Here is a 14,155-nt window from a genome sequence, read left to right on the forward strand (position 1 = left end):
TAGGAAGGAATATCTTAAGTAAAGATTAGTGATTTTTTTTTAAAAAAAAAGGTTTATAATTTTTTTTAATTCTCCCGTGAATTTTTTCTCCCATTCTCGTAAAGAGGAAATGAAACCCCACGAAACTCCCACTGGGAGACCAAATCCCCAGTGGGGGAATCGAAAAACCCCATGGGACGGCCAACTTTGAATGTCTCCCCTGCATTTAATTTTAAGGGTATCGTCATTTCAAAGGCCAGGTTTTACTTAACTCTATCTCTATTATTGACCGGTCTTTAAATTTTTTCTCTAATCAATTTAAAAAAGGTAGCTGAGTTTGCGAAAATTCCGGATTTGCAAACTTATTCCGGAGGCTGTTCTTCATGTTTCTGCTTGTACTGCTTCATATTTTACTTGTAAATACAAGCCAACAAGTGTACTTATTGATCTGAAATTGTGAATTTCTGTATTCTGCAATCAAGTATTTAAAGGTACATACAATAGTATACATGTATTTGTATTAAAATTTGACTTTAACATGTTTTGTTGTCATGCTGTTCCCTCAACACCCCCTATTTGAGGCATGTGGCCCACTGGACCCTCTTTGAGACAAAGCTAGATTGAACACAGTCACTGGAATTTATTCAGTGATTTTTTTTACTTTTTTCGCAACAACCTATATACCCCTGAAATTGTGAATTTTTAGCGCGATAATCTGTCAAATTGTGAAAAAAATAAACAAGAATATATCATCACCTGTAGTCACTTTATTCATTCATTTTAATAATTATATTCATGACATAGTTTCAGCTTTCTTCTTTTTATTCCCTCAAAATATATCAATCAAATTCTCAAGATTGTCATTTGTCAGTTTATTATTTTGTTTGGTACTGAAAAGCAATGCTGCCAATTGTGAATTTTTTTACACATTTTTGTGAATTTTTTATGTGTTTTTGGCATTGTGAAGAGACCTTATTTTGGGGTCAAAATCAACCAAAAAAAATCACTATTAAATTATAAACAATTATTGATGTACATGCATCAGTGAAATATAGTAAGTTAGTATCGACAATATTTGTCATGCCATATCAATATATGGTCAAATGTTCAATATCATTTGCATTTGCTCTGAATTACACTTAATTAGTTTGTAAGGGTTGTTTTCCACTGTGGCAGATACAAATTATTTGTTGCACACAATACATTTAATTCAAAGTAATATATTTACTATTTAAATATGTATCCCCTATTAAAATGTGGTTTGCCCATCATTAGCAATAGTAAAATGACATCATGCAAAAGTGGCAAGGTGATTAGAGTTTAGACAACAGACTATATACATAACTTCATTAAAGGTTTCCTTTTTACTAGTACCCAGGAACATTTTAGAAAAAAAACATTGTGTCCAATGATAATGCCTTGTATTAACTTAAAACTTAGTTTAATGAAATATTGGGCTCCCCTTGAGTAAGATCTGGTCTTGAAAAATTTCAATAGCTTCCTTGTATAATCTTAAAATATAAATTTTTCTCTTTTTACATCATAGATATACTTTTATTTTCAGGATTTGTTTGTTCATCCTGTCAGAAATTTCTTTTTAAAGACCAACAATGGGGCCAGGAATCATATTTGTTTGGAAGCATAAGCAAATGTCATGAGTCTTAAAACTTCTAGAATTTAGAGGAGGTAAGATGTTCACACAAAACTGCATGCTTTTGGGATATTTTGGGCACTAAATTACTGCCTCTGTTACAGAAAGAAAAATTGTCCAGTCAGTGAATAAGTGACAGTGGCTTTCTTCTTTAGTCATATGAAAAAGTGACAGTGACTTTCTTCTTTATCAATATAAATGTAAAGTAATTAATATATTTGACCTTGATCTTTATATGACCTTTATTGTCAGGATCAAATATTAAAGTGAACTTTGACAGAACTTTGTTATTTATGTGCAGATTTGATTTACACTTTGGACAAAAGAACCCTTATTACCAAACTAACATGCTGAGGTATTCTGATATGACCTTTGACATGAAGAAAGGTTAAAATTAATCATTGAAATTTGCTTAAATTGTCATTACTTTGTTATTTATGTACATATTTGATTCATACTTGTACAAAGAACACATATGACAAACCTACATGTTGAATCTTTTATTTTGACATTGACATTTAATTGACATTAACAATCAAGGCAAAATTATTGAAATTTACTAAAATTGTCAAGACTTTGTTATTTGTTGGATTTGTTCATTTTTAGCTCACCTGTCACAAAGTGACAGGGTGAGCTTTTGTGATCGCTTTTCGTCCGGCGTCCGTCCGGCGTCCGTCCGTAAACTTTTGCTTCAAATGATATCTGCTCATAAACCACTAAGCCAATTTCATCCAAACTTCACAGGAATGTTCCTTTGGTGGTCACCTTTAAAAATTGTTAAAAGAATTTAATTCCATGCAGAACTCTGGTTGCCATGGCAACCGAAAGAAAAATCTTTAAATATCTTCTTTAAAAGAACCCAAAGAGCTAGAGCTTAGATATTTGGCATGAAATATCTTCTAATGAGTGTCTACCAAGTTTGTTCAAATAAAAGCCCTGGGGTCAAAATTGGCCCCGCCCACGGGGGTTATTGATTTTCCCTATATGCATATAGTAAAAACTTAAAAAATCTTCTTTAAAAAAACCCAAAGAGCTAGAGCTTAGATATTTGGCATGAAACATTTTCTAATGAGTGTCTACCAAGTTTGTTCAAATAAAAGCCCTGGGGTCAAAATTGGCCCCGCCCCAGGGGGTCATTGATTTTCCCTATATGCATATAGTAAAAACTTAAAAAAATTCTTTTAAAGAACCCAAAGAGCTAGAGCTAAGATATTTGGCATGAAACATCTTCTTATAAGTGTCTACCAAGTTTGTTCAAATAAAAGCCCTGGGGTCAAAATTGGCCCTGCCCCAGGGGGTCATTGATTTTCCCTATATGCATATAGTAAAAACCTTAAAAAATCTTCTTTTAAAGAACCCAAAGAGCTAGAGCTAAGATATTATGCATGAAACATCTTCTAGTGAGTGTCTACCAAATTTGTTCAAATAAAAGCCCTGGGGTCAAAATTGGCCCCGCACAAGGGGGGTCATTGATTTTCCCTATATGCATATTGTAAAAACTTAAAAAATCTCCTTTTAAAGAACTCAAAGAGCTAGAGCTAAGATATTTAGCATGAAACATGTTCTAATGGGTGTCTACTAAGTTTGTTCAAATAAAAGCCCTGGGGTCAAAATTGGCCCTGCCCCGGGGGTCATTGATTTTCCTTATATGTGTATAGCGAAAACTTAAAAAACCTCTTTGAAAAAAATCCCAAATAGCTAGAGTTTAGATATTAACCATGAAACATCTTCTAGTGAGTGTCTACAAAGTTCATTCAAATTAAAGTCCTGGGGTCAAAATTGGCCCTGTCCCGGGGTCATTGATTTCCTTATATGTGATAGCAAAAACTTAAAAAATCTTCTTTGAAAAAACCCAAATAGCTAGAGTGAGATATTAAGCATGAAACATCTTCTAATAAGTGTCTACAAAGTTTGTTCAAATAAAAGCCCTTGGGTCAAAACTGGCCCCGCCCCAGGGGTGTCATTGTTTTTAACTATATGTGTATAGTAAAAACTTAAAAAACCTTCTTTAAAAAAACCCAATGAGCTAGAGCTTAGATGTTTAGCATGAAACATCTTCTTATGGGTGTCTACCAAGTTTGTTCAAATAAAAGCCCTTGGGTTAAAATTAACTCTGCCGGGGGGGGGGGGAGAAGGTCATTGTTTTTCCTTATATGTGTAAAGCAAAAACTTAACATCATGAAACATCTTCTAATGGGTGTCTTAATTCCAAGTTTGTTCAAATAAAAGCCCTGGGGATTAAACTGGCCCCGCTTCGGGGCCTATATACAGGTGAGCGACCTCAGGGCCATCATGGCCCTCTTGTTGGCAAAATAACACATATGGAAAAAAAACTGATATGATGATAATGATTCAAATTTGACTGTGACCTTTAAATGCCCTTGACAATCAAGCTCAATTAAAATTTGTTCAAGGAAGTAATGGTTTTCAAGGATATTGTTTAATCCCATATACTTTCTTCAATGTGTTTGACCTTAAAGATTTTAATATAAGAAAATATTTATAATTGCTACACAGTCTTTTTGTTAATATAAAATAAACATGTTTTGTTTTAAAACAAAGAAGATATGTTTAAAATTCTATTAACCGAAAGTGATCACAATAATGAATTTGAATATATAGTGTCATTTAAAAAGTAAAAAAAAAACTGGCAGTTTTTTTAAAGAAAATACTAACTTTACTTGACCAGTTATTAGGAAAACACCTTCCCATACATAGTTTATTCATTCTTTTATTCAAATTAAACACATTCAGTAAGAATTTCAATAAATTGCTGTGATTAAAATACTTAACTTAAGGATTAGCATAGTTTATCTTTCAAGTAGGAAAAAGAAAAAGTCAAGCCTGTGCCCACCTGACAGTCACAATAGTTATAATTTCATGATTTTTTTAACTTAGTAAATATTAATATAGTACATGAAATGAAAAGCATCAAAATGACAGGATGGCTTATACTTTCTATTAATTAAACTACATATTATTTTATTTATATTCAGAATCTTGTGTTTTATATAACCTCTTTATTTACAGTTTTTGCTGACAGTCATAGAGTGTGCACAACTTTGAGAGATTGGGGAAGTGTTTCTGCTTTTTCATGTTTTGGTAGTTTTGTGGAAAATATCACATACTGGTGAGTTAGGTCATTATATATGTACAGTTTGTTCTATTTAAAAGATAATAACAATTATGAATATTGTCACATTCAAGCTTCTGTGTTAAGGCTAAGTTGATAAGATGGTTAGCCACTAGGATCCAATTATTTCGAAAGTAAAAGGCATTTTTTTTATGTATCACTATCTAAAAAGATTTTGAATTATCCATATCAGAGCTATTATAAAATTGTTTACTTTAATGGTTCATAATTTTTCTACAGGTCACGTTATAATCTACATAAAGAACACAAGAGACATAGACAGTTTCAGAGTTTTTACTTTGAAATCATAGAGCTGCATATCATGATAGAAGAGATATTGGCTACATGTATGTTTTAAAAAATTGGGAAAAAGAGAGATTCTAAAATTACATGAAAAATGCAGACTTTGCTTGAGTCTATCTAAGGAAAAGTGCAACATCCCCTACACCGCCTAACACGGGCTATAGTGGAACTCTGTTCAAATCAATGATCCTGAAGGTTCAGAAAAATATAACAATATTGAAGTGAAGTTTGCGGCAACATTTTACAGCTTGGAATGTGACACCTGCTATTTTGAAGTATAAAACTGGAAAAGGACACTATCTCTCCGGAGCACTGACAACAACTTTCAGCTTGACAAAGTTTAAGTTGATTTAATAACTTGTGAAAAATGTGACTGTCAGCCTTTAACTGACTGTATTAAATCTGAAGTATTAACTGCTACATGCCCAAGCCTATCTAGCAAAGAATACATGCACTTTTACCAGTTTGGATAAAGTCATTTTCATGTAAAACATTGTTGGATTTGTATTTAAGTTTATTCTACCATACTTTTAAAGTCATTCTTATTATTGCTGACCAGTTAAGTTGCCTACCAGGAAGGGCGTTCAATGTTACACACTATATTAGAACCAAAGTTCAGATAGTGGTAATTTAATATATTAATATATAACCAAATTGCAACAGACATATTGAATAAAGAAAAGTGACAACTGTTTCTTTAACCGCATCAAATCAAAGAAAAACATTTTAAAACTTGTCTTCAAAAATAGTAAGCATGTTTACATCAATGATTCTTGGGTGAAAATGGGGTATCTTTGGTAAAAGCTAGATAACCAGATTCAATCAAGGAAAAACCTTCTTTATATATTTATTTGATCTTCTTTAAACTTTGTTAGATTTTTGTATTTATGATATATTGGTTAGGTATAAATATTGCTCATAGCTAAATGTAAAGAAAGCTATACAGGGATTTTTTCCAGGAATTTGGGAACATGACCTATACCCATGGAATTAGGAATTTCAGCGGTGTTTTGTTAAAAATTGAGAAAAAATGCATGACTGAAATTTTACAGTGATTAAATGGATACAAACATTTACTGTCTAAGATGGCATCTTCAAATATTTAAGCATTATTACAGTGGAGAAGCCCTTATTTTTTTTTAAAAAGATTTTAGAATTTCTATTCAATTTTTTTATTTTGTAACTTTCAATTGGGAATTTTTTCCTGTGGATTGGGAAAATAATATACTATTTTCAATTGGGAATATGACCCAATAACGGCTATAAAATAAGCCAAAAAATCCCTGGTGACAGTTTTCTTTAAAATTTAAAACTGTTTTTGAATTTGTGTCTTATTTATATTTTGGCAAATTTAGATTGCGGTAACATGTGGGAAAAATTAGGTCACAATGTCAAATCTATGAAAACAATGCATTCTTTCTGGGATCACTGTTTTGTTTGGATTTTGTCAAATTTTTAAGAAGAAATACATTTTTAAATAAATAAACAATTAAACTTGAATTTTGGTTAAATTGTCATAATTATCTTTTTCTTGCGTGGATTTGATTAAACTTGGACTAAGCAAGCTTAGCTTTCAAAAAACATTGAGTAATTTAGAAGTGACCTTGACCTTTTAGTGACAATCAAGATCCAATTTATGAAGTTCTTTTTTTCCCTGTAACTGGCTATAATTCTGTGATTTATATTCATATTTAGACATAACATCTTTTAGGTCAGGACCTTCATCTATACCAAACCCATAATAAACTTTTAGTAGTGGCATGGCCGAGTGGTTAACGCATTGGACTAGTAATCTAATTATCGCTAGCTGAATGGGTTCAAACCCTGACGGGGCAAGTCTTTGTTTCCTTGAGCAAGAAACTTTACACTCACTGCTCAGTACTGGATAGTTCCAGGAATGGATTCGAAAGTGTATTTGTAAGCTAATAGCTTCCTACACAATCGAACTAAAATAAATTCTGTATAAACCAAAACTTGAAGGTCAAATTATTGAATTTCACTGTGTATTTCTATGATTTACTGTACATGGCAATCAATGCATTATCTTCATACTTTGACAAAACAACCTTTTGGACAAGACCTTCAAAAAGGTTGAACTGAACTTAACCTATAATTGACCTTCACCGTCAAGGTCAAATAATTGAATTTGTATAATATTTTCTTAACTTTGTCATTTATTTATGGAAAAGAATTTCGGGCATATTATGTTATATCCCCTGGCGTCCGTCCGTCTGTCCGTTAGCAATTTGGTTTCCGGAGCATAAACTTAAGTTCCATTTGGCCCACAATATTCAAACTTCATAGGATGATTGTCCATATTGGGTAGAAGACCCCTAGTAATTTTTAGGGTCACAAGGTCAAAGGTCATGGTCTTTATTACTTTAAAACTGAAAACAATTTCCGGGGCATAACTTAAGTTCCATTTGGACCACAATATTCAAACTTCATAGCAGGATTGTTATTTGATTATTTAATTCCAATGTCTTACAATGCTTCATCTTTACTAAAAAAAATTACTTTCGGGCATATAATGCTCCGCCTAGCGGTGCTCTTGTTTTTAATTTTCTAGTTAGAGATTTGTTTAAACAGTTTGTTTGCTTTTAGAAAAGTAAAGAAAAAAGTTTAGCATTGCAACCGCCTGGCAATGGCTCTTGTTAAAGTTTGATACACTGTTTATTTGCATTTTCTTTTTTACATTTTTTAACTGTTTGTTTAAAACTGTTTATTTGTTTGAATTTAGAAAAAGTTAGAGTGTTGCCTCCACATTGCACTGGCTTCTGTTTTGCATATTATTAAATTTTAATTGTTATTTGAAAATTAAAAATATTTTTGGCGATGCAACATAATATTTCTCTGTGATCAATAATTCTCTGTGATAAATACATATTTATGCAAGCTAAATGTGTTTTATTTTGCCAAAAACTATGACCTTATTACTTTGGTCTTGTTACTCTAAAATATTTGAACAGGAATTTTTCCGCCTTCAAGGACAAAATATGAATCATTCAACAGATTTGGCTAATTTCTTTCCAAAGAATATTAAGTCATCTTACAAAGAGTTATCTGATGAATATTTCTGGTTTTTAAAAAATGCAAATATTTACAATGATTTCCCTTTTAAAATCAGAATTTTACTTAAGATTTTTTAGCTTGTCTACCTCCAACAAAAAGTCGAGTAATTTTGATCACTTTGGCATAAATTTCATGCAAAAATTTTAATTATGCTCACAAAGAAGTGTATAAAATTTCAACTTGTTTCAAAGCAAGATGTCAAAGAAAATATCTGAGGTGGTATGCTAACTTTAATGTAAATTATAAGTAGAAAAAGGGGCATAATTTTGTCAAAAATGCTTGATAGTTACCTCCTGTCTACAGGTTGGGGTCATGATGGTGAACAAATGTGCAAGTTTCAAAGCCATATGTCAATGGACTTTTGAAATATTTGAAGTGTTACAAAAACTTTAATGTAAATTCCAAGTCAAAAAGGGGCATAATTGTGTCAAAATGTTTAATACAGTTACCATCTTTTGTCTACAGGTTGGGGTCATGATGGTGAACAAGTGTGCAAAGTTTCAAAGCTATATGTCAATGGACTTTGCAAATATTTGAGGTATTACAAAAACTTTAACATAGGTGGTTACGCCGGCGCTCAGGTAACTAGTATAGCTCTACTTTTTCTTATCGAATAGTCGAGCTAAAAATGAAAATAAAAGCATTTCAGAGGCATAAAGTGCCTTTAAAGGTCAACAAATTGTCTAACTTGAAGGTCTTGTTCTAAAGGTTGTTTTGCCAGAGCATAAAGAAAATACATTTTGAAATTTAACAAAAAAAATATGACCACTTTTAAAGTTATCAGACAACAATGACATAACTGTAGCAAAATATCAAATTTTCCATTTAAAAAAAAAAGAAAATTCAAAAAGGAAATGAAAGACAGAAAAGCTAACTCCAATAAACAATCTTCAAATATACCTTGTGTTGGGGAAGTGGTAATAAGAGAAGCAATATTTCAGATAACAAAAATGATGCCATGAAATACTAAAACAAATTTAATATGTAAAGAAAATTGCACTCTCCATATGTGTTTACAAAATATAATAAGTAATTGGTACAACAAGAACAAATATATATAAAGTTTCATTCAAACACAAAAAATATCTGTACATTATTATACATGTTTATCAAATAACATGACAAGAAAATAAATGTTAGGAAAAAGTCCATTTAAATAAAAATATTTTAAGTTATGAAAGTAAAATGTACATTTCTTGATTGATGATTACACTACTATGTTCTTACAAAGCAAGAATGCAAATACATGATTTTTATGTTATTTCTAGTCCTTTTATTGTAATTGTATGCTGGTGGGGGGGATTTACATTGTAATTGTTTATTTATATTCTGAGACGTCTTTGAAATTATTATTATACTAGTCACTGAAATACACTTAAATTTCCTATATGTAGGAATTCTAATAAATATGTTTATTACTCCTTGCCCTCTTCATTTGTTACTTTATAAAAAGACATAACAGAACTTTTTGCAAGAGGATTATCGGTATACTGTTATTGGCAAGGTGTTCTGAATGTGTCCCCTCATTCAAACTGAATAATCAACATAATCTCTAACAAGGAGATTCTGAATCCATTTGTTATGATTCATAAAAAATACCATAAACTTAAAAAATGTCAAAATCACTATAAGCCTTTGGTGTATGGTACAATTGATTCCTTGCAGAAATGTCTGACAGGAGGTTGTAAGTTAAAGTATGTGTTAATTAAGCAATTTTTGTTTTGTAAAGTCTTCATCAAGTTGCACATGTCTCGAAATTCTTGGATGATATTAACATCCATCCTGGCCCCTGAATCAGGTCCCTGAAAAATACAGAAGAATTGGTATAAATGTTAAAATTCTAAACAAAATTGCAATAAACTTTTTAAGACACAATATATTTCAGACATTCCAACATATTGTAAAAAATGCACTCTTTTATCCACTTTTGATATATATCCAATACCTTGGTACAGATGATGACCATAATAAGTCATATTAGTCATAGCTACATTGTGATCCAAAAGGTTTAAATCATAATTTAAAGTGACTGCCCATCCAAGAAGCTCACATGAAAATTACTACATTTTGTCACTTTTGTTTTCAATTTTATAATTGATCTCACATAAATAATCAACAATGGCTATGTCCCATGAACTTCTTTAAATATCCTTCTCAGTTGTTACAGGTTATGTTCAATTTATAAAAAGAGTGGGGCATTTTTCATATTTTAGGTAGTTTTGATATTTTTTCATCAACATTTGTCATTATCATTTATAATTCAATCACCACAACCATAGTAAGTCTTTTAAAATATGGAAAGATACTCAGAATTGAAATGACAATTGATTTCCAGTGGAATTAATATTAGCTTGATTTAAGTTTAAAACTTTAAAATGCTTTTCAAATTTACATGTAGGTCATAATATACAATCAAACATTCTGGAAAAAAGCAACAAATTATTGTCACAAGCTATTGCTATAAACCTACATCAAACAATAACAAAAATTCCAGTCCCATCACCTAAAAAACAAACCTAAGTGGAGTCCCTTTAATTTTCTTGAATACTCTACATTATTTCGAATAAAAGGTTTTTTTCTCAGGAAGGGGAAGGAAACTTCCCTTTAATTTGTGGAAAAATAATATGGTGAGAGCTTCACCCTTTAACAGACCCTGCTACAGATGGGAAAAATCCCAGTATCAACCTGTTAATCTTACCCAATAACTCTGGACAAGTAAATTGTAGATCTGATTTTCAAGAGACAGTGTCCCCTTTCCTTAGTCACCTGATCAAATGTGTACAATTGCAATCCTCTTGAATTTCATTCAGTGTCACTTGGGAAAAGGTTGATATTCATAATGAGGGCAAAGTCTGAAAGTCAAAAAATATGTAATGAGAAAGCCGAGTAAATGTAAATTAATTTATCTTTAGTTATAAAGTACAAATAGCAGATGTTGTAAATATTAATGTTAACACCAAATACATATGTTCATATTAACACTAAAACAAACATTGTTCAAAACAGAAAGAAATAAACACAAGTATTTCCTTAAATATATGATCATTCAACATGTTAAGCATTTTCGCATTTACTTTTGAACCACCACATTCTCTTTTTATTTGTTTTTATTTGGTTTTACATCACACCGACACAGTATAGGTCATATGGTGATGTTACAGCTTTACTGGTGGGTTACTACTCTTCCGTGCATTATTTCAGGAACAAACCCATACCCGAGTAGAACCAATAACATTCCATAAGCTAGCTTGATAGCTTCCTTACATGAGAGAATTCAAAGTCCCTGTCGGGACTCGAACCCACAGCGGTAAGGGGCAAGTGGTTTGAAGACAACAACATTAACCACTCGGCCACGGACACTCATACCACATTCTCTTGTTACAGAGGAAATTATCTGAGAGGACATCTTACTTCAAAGAAAAATTACGACATACCTGCTTCACTTTTACCTCCACAGTTCCCACAGTACAAATGACCTGCTGGTAAACCTCCTTTAAATTTGCTGTATATCATTTCCCCCACCATTCTTGAAAGAAGTTGCCGTCACATATGTAGGACCTTGCATTGTACACAACACATTCTTTTACCTGTGTTTAAAATTCAAAAGTTAAATATCATTAGCATTATGCAAAGAATTTTTAATTTGTAAGAGAATTGCTCACCTTGAACCTATTTTGATTCTTCAATGCAGATGTATATGTAGGTCATTAGGTCTAATAACATAGGGATATGGGCTTTGAAGACTTTTTATCTTTTTATGGTCTCTGTAAGTAATAGTGCAATGCCATCATGCATCATTTAATTTGGACCAAATATGAATGCCATGAGTATTGAATATAATACTTATATTGAGTGTTTGAGTAATGAGCAACAGTATTTGCACAACAATGCCAGTAAATTGTTCATACAAGTTAACTTATTTTTCCAAAAATGACAAGCTATAGATATGCAGAACATACCATATAAGTGTATATATAATTAGTTATAAAGATCGTTGACAGGTTATATGGCCCTATATAAACGGCTATTTGTAAATATAACCCAAGCCGTTAGGCGAGGGTTATATAGCAAACAGCCGTTTATAAACGGCCATATAACCTGTCAACAATCTTTATAACAAATTTATATTACAGCAAGCATCATGTTTATAGAGAAAAAGTAAGATTTCTGCATGAATCAACAGCAGCCGTGTATATAAAACTATATAAACGTCACGATTATCCAAAGAAAAATGACGTTATAAACGTGCAGTATTGTAAGTATACATATAAGATGCATATATGGCATGAAGGACCAGAACCAGGGTTTCAGGTTCGATTTCATGTGTACCGAAATTCATTATCAAATCTTTTACAACCAAGGCAGCATTTATTATAGTCATTCAATAGATTTACAGACAGTTCACCCCTCAGACACTTCATCCTAAGCCATTTTTTACAGACACCCCAACCTTTTTTGTTGGAATTTGATTGAAAAACTTCAGTCACCCCTCATTTTTTTAGTGTTTAACATACATGTTAATTATAAAGTGAAATATGGAGATATAATCAATGGTGATTAAAAAAGGTAATTAAATATAATTTGAAAGACCCTGTGTGCAGCAACAAGAGCAGCACTACCAAATCACAAATGAACTACTAGTTATTTAGTTTGCTCATTGCTAGGCCTAATATAATATGACCTACATGTAATATTCTCACAGATAACGCAATTGTATTTTGTCTGGGACTAAAAATACAGTATTTTAAGTTCCAGATTTTTTATAAAACTTCAAAATAATCGTCATACCCCACCCACTACTTTGGTTCATTTTTAATTAAATTAAGCAAATTACAAATAAAGAAATTATGGATACTCACTTCCTCATGTGTGATAGTTTTAGAATAAAAAAAACTTCTCACTTCCTCATGTGTAATAATTAAGAAACTTCTGACTAGATGTTTGACAATTCCCTAACAATTCAGATGCTGGCTTGTTGTTGTTGTTGTTATTTATAAATGTGACATTTGCATTGACCAATGAAAACATTTTACAAATCCCGCTCTTTGGATATGAATATTAATGAAGCTAACGACGGAAAATTGTTCAATTCAGTTCAATTCTGTCACTTCACCGGTATTGTTACTATTTTTAGTAACTTTCCGGCCGAATGAAAGTTTTCATTCGGCCGGAAAGTTACTAAAAATAGTAACAATACCGGCGTAAAAAAATCCGATCAAGTGCATATTAGAACAGAACAGAACAGTTTTCCGTCAGAAGCAAAGAGCGATTCGGCGTAGTGGTTTAATCGATTTTCCGGTAGTTTATCTTATGGCGGGTTTTCTAAGGGCGGTATAGCGGAGTAGTGTTTACTTTACATTGTAACGGCGGGATCAATTCGGCGTTAATTAATTGAAAATTAACAGCGGGTTATGGATATATCTAACGGCGGGGCGGGTATTTGTAACGCCGGGGCGGGTATTTAAACGACAGATTTCCGTCAGTTTCATTTTAACAGCGGAATCTTTCGGCCGGACAAGTATACCGGCGAAATAGATAGCTTATGGCGGAGCGGGTATTTCTAACGGCGGATTTCCGTCATTAGAAATTTACATTGAATTATATAGTAACGGCGGAAGGGTCCCATACCGCTTTCCATAATTAGCAGTCACATTAAACGTCAATACGGTGACTGTTATGTTCCTAGGCACTTCTTCGGTTATGCTCCAATTTTGGGTATATCCTAAACTAGGTAATAATGTAATATTTTCCATATCTATGATAACTTCTTCTATCACAAGAGCTTGTTTTATGCCCGTCTAATACCTTCCATCATTTCAGATCTCTTCGTGTTATGTAGCCACAGTTGTAAAGTTCTTTTTTTCCTTCTGAAAATAGTAACAAATAACTATTAAGAAGAATACATTAAGAAATAACAATCAAAATTTCTAATGTTCTTCTGTCTAAAATGTTTCCAATTTTGTTAATTTACGAGAAAAATATTGGAAAAATAATCAAAATGACCAAAAAATGTTGCT

General features: G+C 31.9%; 2 long non-coding RNA genes across 2 annotated transcripts; one reads left to right on the forward strand and one right to left on the reverse strand.

Annotated features, from left to right (window-relative positions):
• Positions 1–922: 922 nt before the first annotated feature.
• Positions 923–7,967, forward strand: LOC132734169 (uncharacterized). The gene is made up of 3 exons (XR_009626276.1): positions 923–1,665; positions 4,661–4,760; positions 5,004–7,967. It is a non-coding gene; the product is annotated as an uncharacterized LOC132734169 (long non-coding RNA).
• Positions 7,968–9,102: 1,135 nt separating this feature from the next.
• Positions 9,103–13,255, reverse strand: LOC132734168 (uncharacterized). Its single transcript, XR_009626275.1, has 4 exons — positions 12,998–13,255; positions 11,573–11,725; positions 10,837–10,990; positions 9,103–9,940 (listed from the first exon to the last, which is right to left on the reverse strand). It is a non-coding gene; the product is annotated as an uncharacterized LOC132734168 (long non-coding RNA).
• Positions 13,256–14,155: the final 900 nt, after the last annotated feature.

This window comes from Ruditapes philippinarum, unplaced genomic scaffold (assembly GCF_026571515.1).
Source record: "Ruditapes philippinarum isolate M1 unplaced genomic scaffold, ASM2657151v2 ctg4716_1_1_1_1, whole genome shotgun sequence".
Taxonomy (NCBI): Eukaryota; Metazoa; Mollusca; class Bivalvia; order Venerida; family Veneridae; genus Ruditapes; species Ruditapes philippinarum.